Consider the following 7,696-nt stretch of genomic DNA (forward strand, 5'->3'; position numbering starts at 1 on the left):
AAGAATGAGAGAACAATTGAAAATGATTTGCAATTGTGAAAAATACCCTAGAATGAAGAAATATAATTCTATGACGCATAAATCATGAGAAATTGTCACCAAAAACACATCAATATATACAAAATCCATCAAAATTGCATCACAAAAGCTTGTAGAAATGGATCCTGCATAAAAGGCCTTTGTGAACCATGCCATTTTGACTCAAATTCTGCAAATCAACCTTTAGCACATAAAAGCTTAATAAAATCTGCATAAAGTTGCACCTATCCACAATTGATGAAATGACTCCCCAAGTCATGCCAAGAAAATGCAGTATTTCTACCTTAAATCCCACAACCCAAATAAGCTCAAAACTGCAAAAATGACTCACTTACCACTATATTAACATTATAAGCACAAATATTAAAAAGTTACACACCCAACCTCACCAAGAACATAAGTAATCAGCTGCAGACCCTTCCTTGCTGCAAAATGTCATTTTTCCTCTGCATAAACCAGATAGCAGCCCCTGCATAGGCTATGCAGTAAAAATCAATTAATTTGTAGGAGATTTAAAGAACATAATTTCAGGTTAAGGGTTACTCCCCAGCAGTTCACCAACCTTCCTCCATTGAAATACATCTACAAGGGACAAGATTCAACAATGTCAAAAAATGGAATTTGGGGAGATTTAAGATACAAACAAAAACAATGAAAGTAAAAGTAAATCAGCAAAAGCAAAATAAAAAGACTTGGGATGCCTCCCAAGAGGGCTAATTTATAGTCTTTAGCTGGACATTTTATGTATTTCACTGAAAAGATGTGAGGGATTGGAGAGCTTGTAATAGCTTGCTCCTTTTATTGGGTCTCCAGTTATGTAATGTTTCAATCTATGCCCATTGACCTTAAAATTCCCAGATTTTTCACTCCAAATTTCAATTGCTCCATAAGGGAAAACCTTAGAAACTCTATATGGACCAGTCCACCTTGATTTAAGTTTTCCAGGGAACAATTTCAATCTTGAGTTGAACAATAAAACTAAATCACCTTCTTTGAATTCCTTTTTCCTAAGATGCTTATCATGCCAAACTTTAGTTCTTTCTTTGTAAATACGGGCACTTTCATAAGCATCCATCCTTAATTCTTCAAGCTCATTAAGTTGCAATAACCTTTTTCTCACCAGCTTGCTTAAGATCAAAATTCAAGGTCTGAATGGCCCAATATGCTTTATGTTCTAGCTCCACAGGTAAATGACAAGACTTACCATACACCAACCTAAAGGGAGTAGTTCCTATAGGAGTTTTGTAAGCAGTCCTATATGCCCATAAAGCATCATATAGTTTGATAGACCAATCTTTCTGAGAATTGCTCACTGTTTTCTCTAAGATATGCTTGAGTTCTCTGTTAGAAATTTCAACTTGTCCTGAAGTTTGAGGATGGTATGGGGTAGCTATCTTGTGCACTACACCATATTTCCTAATTAAGCTCTCAAATTGCTTATTACAAAAATGTGAACCACCATCACTAATTACAGCCCTAGGAGCTCCAAATCAACTCAAGACAAATTTCTTCAAGAATTTCACTACCACTCTAGCATCATTAGTTGGAGTTGCAATAGCTTCCACCCACTTTGACACATAGTTAACTCCAACTAGAATGTATTTATTACCAAATGAAGGAGGAAATGGCCCCATAAAATCTATTCCCCATACATCAAATAATTCTACTTCAAGAATACCATTTAGGGGCATTTGATCTCTTTTTGACAAGTTTCCACTCCTTTGACATTTATCACATTCTAACACAAATTTCCTCACATCCTTAAAAAGATTTGGCCAAAAGAAACTAACTTGCAAAATTTTACTAGCTGTTTTAGAGATTCCAAAATGTCCTCCATAATCAGAAGCATGGCAATGATGCATAATACTCTGTGTCTCCTCATCAGGAACACATCTCCTTATTAGACCATCACAACATCTCCTAAAGAGTAAAGGATCATCCCATCTATAAAATTTTACCTCATGCAAAAACTTTTTCTTTTGTTTCCATGTCATTCCTAGAGGTAAAACTCCACAAGATAGATAATTCACAAAGTTTGCAAACCAAGGTAGTTTAGCAACAAGAGAAAAAAGTTGTTCATCCAAGAAAAACACATCAATAGGGATTTCATCCATTCCTTCATCATCAAATTTCAGCCTACTCAGATTATCAGCAACTACATTTTCAGCTCCCTTCTTATCTCTAATCTCCAAATCAAACTCTTGTAGCATCATAATCCACCTAATGAGTCTAGGTTTAGCCTCCTTTTTACGGAGTAAATACCTGATGGCTACATGATATGAAAATACAACCACCTTTGAGTCAGTAATGTAAGGTCTGAACTTTTCCAATGCAAAGACAATTGCTAAAAATTCATTTTCAGTTGTTGCATAATTTGTTTGAGCCTCATCCAGTGTTCTACTAGCATAATAAATAGCATAAGCCTTTTTGTCCTTTCTTTGACCAAGAACAGCTCCAATTGCATAGTTGCTAGCATCACACATAATTTCAAAAGGTAGGCTCCAATCAGGTGGTTGCATGATTGGTGCAGTGATAAGAGCTTGCTTCAACCTGCAAAAGGCATCCAAACACTCTTGGTCAAATACAAATGGTATGTCATGACTTAACAAATTAGACAAAGGTTTGGCTATTTTAGAAAAATCCTTGATAAAGCGTCTGTAGAACCCGGCATGTCCTAGAAAACTTCAAATTCCCTTGACATTGGTAGGAGGAGCCATCTTCTCTATCACTTCAACCTTGGCTTTATCAACCTCTATTCCTCTGTTAGATACTAAATGTCCAAGCACTATCCCTTCCTGAACCATGAAATGACACTTTTCCCAGTTTAACACAAGGTCAGTATCCGCACATCTCTGCAAAACTTTAGAAAGGTTAGCCAAGCATATGTCAAATGAAGATCCATAAACAGAAAAGTCATCCATAAAAACCTCCATTATATCTTCAATGAAATCTGAGAAGATTGCCATCATGCACCTTTGAAAAGTGGCTGGTGCATTACACAACCCAAATGGCATCCACCTATAAGCAAAGGTTCCATATGGACAAGTGAAAGTGGTTTTTTCTTGATCATTTGGATGGATAGGGATTTGAAAAAAACTTGAGTATCCATCTAAATAGCAAAAATAAGAATGCCTAGCCAGTCTTTCTAACATCTGATCAATGAAGGGAAGTGGAAAATGATCTTTTCTAGTGGCTATATTTAATTTTCTGTAATCTATGCACATTCGCCAACTAGTCACTGTTCTGGTGGGAATTAATTCATTATTTTCATTTTTGACCACTGTCATTCCACCCTTTTTTGGGACAACATGTACCTGGCTCACCCAAATCGCTTGAGATAGGGTATATGATCCCTGCATCAAGCAACTTTAAAATTTCCTTTTTAACAACTTCTTTCATATTTGGGTTCAACCTCCTCTGATGTTCAATAGATGGCTTACAATTTTCTTCCAAAATAATTCTGTGCATGCAAAAGTGTGGGCTTATTCCCTTAATGTCATCTATAGTGTATCCTAAAACTTTCCTGAATTGCCTCAACACTCTTAACAACTTATCAGCCTCTAAGGTACTTAAATTTGCATTTACAATTACTGGATAAGTGTTATTAGTGCTAAGAAATTCATACCTGAGCTGAGAAGGAAGTTGCTTAAGTTCTACCTTAGGTGCATCTTCTTCCTTGAATGATGGTTGCTTAGATTCGACTTTTTCCTTTTGTGTAAGTTGAAAAACTGGAGCAGAAATGAATGGTGGACTTCCCTCTAAATGTTGAGCATATGCAGTCACATGAGGGTTGTCATAGTCTATGCCTCCTCCATGAACCAAACAATTTTCAAGTGGATCTTCTGGATATTTCTTTCTGAAGTGTTCTTCAATCAGCTCATCAATGATATCAACTCTTAAGCAAGTATCAGCTTCAGAATGATGCTTCTTCATAGTGTTATTAATATTGAAAACCAATTGATCTTCACCAACTCTAAGAGTCAATTTTTCTCCCTTAACATCAATTAATGCTCCTGCTGTAGCTAGAAAGGGTCTTCCCAAGATAATTGGAATATTAGAATCCTCTTCCATGTCCAAAATGACAAAGTCAACAGGTATATAGAACTTCCTAACCTTCAGAGGCACATTCTCCAAAATCCCTTTAGGATACTTAATTGATCTGTCAGCTAACTGAAGAGAAATGTGGGTTGGTTTAAGATCTCCCATATTGAGCTTCTCATAAATGGAGAGGGGCATAAGGCTTACACTAGCCCCTAAATCACATAAAGCTTTTGTAGAACATGATTCCCCAATGTGGCATGGAATTGAAAAACTCCCTGGATCTTTGAGCTTTGGAGGAAGTTTCCTTTGGAGGATGGCACTACATTCCTTAGTTAAGGCTACAGTTTCATGGTCCTCAATTCTTCTCTTGTTTGAGAGAATTTCTTTTAAGAATTTTGCATAAGAGGGCATTTGTGAAAGAGCATCAACAAAAGGCACATTTATGTAAAGCTTCTTCAAAACCTCTAAGAACTTCCCAAATTGCTTATCAAGCTTGGCTTTTTGAAATCTTTGTGGAAAGGGAAGTTGTGGCTTGTAAGGCTCTGGAGGTATATACTTCTCTTCCTTCTCTTCAATTTTCTCTTTACATTTTTCTGTACTCTCTTGTTTTTCACCCTCATCAGTTTCTTTCTCATTTTCTCTCTTCTCACTATTTTCACTTTTCTCATTTTTTTCACTCTTCTCATTATTTACAACTTTCCCACTTCTTAAAGTAATAGCTTGACACTGCTCTCTTGGGTTTTCTGGTTGACTTGGAAGTTTTCCAAAAGACTTGGTACTTGAGGAAGATGCTTGTTGTGCAATATGATTTTCCAGCATTCTGTTATGTGTTTACATCTATTCTAGCCTTGCTTTCATCTCTCTCATCTCCTCATAATGCTTAGTTTGGTTAGCAAGAATCTGTTGTAATAAAACTTCTGTGGTGGGACTTTGTTCTTGCTGTTTTGGTGGAAGATTCACATTTATCTACTGAAAATTACGCAATGGTTGCCTATTTTGCTGATATGGGATTCCTTATTGCTGTTGTGGTTGAAAATTCTGATTTGGAACTTGACTTTGCTGATTTCCCCATGAAAAGTTGGGATGATTCCTCCAAGTTGGATTATAAGTTTGAGAGTAAGGATTCCCCATTTGTTTGTTTCCATAATTACCAACATATGCCGCTTGCTCTCCATAGTCTACTCCACAGCTGGTAGTTCCCTCTGCATAAGCAACTTGTTGTGAACTTCCAGATGATGATGATGAACTAACCAACATACTCAAATCTTCCATCTTCTTAGCTAAAACATTTGTAAGTGCATCAAACTTTGCATTAATCATGTTGAATGGATCAAGATCATACATTCCAGCAGCTTGCCTCTTTTGAGTTGGAGCTGGTCCTCTTGGACTACTCCAAAGATGATTATTCTTTGCAATCTTCTCCAATAGCTCATAAGCTTCATCTTCATGCTTTATAATAAATTCTCCTCCTGTTTGAGCATCAATAATCCCTCTAATTGCAGGTGTGACATTTGTGTAAAAATTCTGATTTATCATCCATTTAGGAAGGGCATGATGTGGGCATTGTCTCTCTAATTCCTTCCATCTCATCCATGATTCATAGAGAGTTTCATCTTCTCTTGGTATGAAAGCTGTCATTTGATTCCTCAATTCTTGAGTTTTTCCAGGTGGAAAATATTGTGCAAGAAATGCATCAGTGAGTTGCTCCCAACTTGTAATGGAGTTGTGAGGTAAAGAATCAAGCCAATCCAATGCTCTATCTTTCAAAGAGAATGGGAATAGCTTCAATCTTGCTGCATCATCAGATACTCCAGGTTGTTTTTGCATGTCACAGATCATAGCAAACTTCTTCAGATGTGTGTGTGGATTTTCAGAAGGATGTCCCCCAAATTGGGAATTTTGAATCATTTGAAGAACCCCAAAATCCATCTTGTAACTATTTGCATCAATTCTTGGTCTTACTATACTCTTTCTCAAATCATCAAAACGAGGAAAAGCATGATCCATCATACTTCCCCTAGGCACATTAGCATTTATAATTTCTTCACCTTGGGCTGCATTTTCATTGTTTCGACCATTTCCAGCATTACCGCCACCAATTCTAATTCTTTCATCAGCCATGTCTGCTTCTAATTCAATTTCTCTCAAAGCTTCTTTTCTTTTTCTGGTTTATTTCTTGTTGGCTTTACAAAATTTCTCAATTTCAGGATTGAACAATAAGGATGTGTCACTTGTGCTTCTAGCTCTTCTCATAAAAGATTAAAAGTACCTGAAAAAGAACAAACAACCACAAAATGAAAAGATAACAAAGATAAAACTAAAAACAACTAAAATAATCAAGAATTCAATCTTAAACAAACAACTCCTCGGCAACGGCGCCAAAAACTTGATGTGGCCCAACCGCAAGTGCACGGGTCGTACAAGTAATATAGAAAAGATATCGTTCCCATGAGGAGTTGTGTTAATGATTGAATTTTTGATATAAAAGTTGACTAAATTGGACTAATTTTGAAATTAAAGCAATAAATTGATGGATATTGGAGTATGAAATCTATATGTGCAAAATTAATAATCTACCCAACAATGTATCAATTAAACTAAAATTGCATCAATTTGAAATAAGCAAGTTGAAATATGGCAAAATTTAAAATGGCAAGCAATTAAATTTGATTAGAAATTAACAATTATAAAAAGGCGATTCTGGAGTTCGGGATTTCATATTCGAGCTATTTTGGGATTTCAAATTGGTTATCCAATCTTGTGGAACTTACGGGTTTTAAGGAGATTAATTCTTAAATCCTTTGAATACCCTTTCGAGTGAGACAAAGAGTGCCTTAATCAATCTAATCCTACTTTCGTGGAGTTAGAGTTGATTAAGACCCATTAAGTTCTTTAATTAATTTATAAATCCTCTTAATCCTTAGTCTATTTCTAGATCTAAGTTAATTAAGTCCAATTTCTTAATTATCTATCACAAGGCCTTCTCCTTTTGGTGCCTCAACCATGGATTAAGAACATTACTTAATGGGATCCTACACTAAGCATGTCATTAAGCACACAAGAAATGAATAAAACTCATTAAGACCACAAAATATGGATTACCCAATCAAAATCCACAAATTATCTCAAATATTACAACCCTTACTCCAGAATCAAAATAAAACTACTCACTACCCATAATATTTACAAGATATTGTGAGTGTAAATGGAAATAAAGCTTTAATCTAAGCTAAGAAACAAGAAACTAAACACTAGAAACGTAGGAAAGATGTAAGAAAAGAAAGAAATCTGCAAATCTGATTGGAAATGGAGTGGAAGGTGAATGTGACTCTTCAGCTGGCCTTTTGCTCCTCTTTCTTTCCTTTTCTGCTCCTTCCTCCTCCCTTCTAAAATGGGAAATAAGGCTATTTATAGAAATTTTCTGACATGGAGCCCTAAAATGGTGTGTTTTAGGAGGAGTTTTCTGAGGGAATCTTCTGCCAGCTCATTAATGAAACCTTTGTGGGACTGCATAAGTGGACTGCATAAGTTATGCAGTCCCTTATGCAGTTTTCGGCTGGTTCTGGTTCACTTATGCGAAACTGCATGACTTGGCGCATAGGTTATGCACATAAGG

General features: G+C 36.0%; 1 non-coding gene across 1 annotated transcript; it reads left to right on the plus strand.

Moving 5' to 3' along the window:
* Nucleotides 1-5,626: 5,626 nt before the first annotated feature.
* LOC131169905 (small nucleolar RNA R71) lies at nt 5,627-5,733 on the plus strand. Its single transcript, XR_009140852.1, has one exon. It is a non-coding gene; the product is annotated as a small nucleolar RNA R71 (small nucleolar RNA).
* The last annotated feature ends 1,963 nt before the right edge of the window (nt 5,734-7,696 follow it).

The sequence above is a fragment of the Hevea brasiliensis genome, chromosome 10 (assembly GCF_030052815.1).
Source record: "Hevea brasiliensis isolate MT/VB/25A 57/8 chromosome 10, ASM3005281v1, whole genome shotgun sequence".
Classification (NCBI taxonomy): Eukaryota; Viridiplantae; Streptophyta; class Magnoliopsida; order Malpighiales; family Euphorbiaceae; genus Hevea; species Hevea brasiliensis.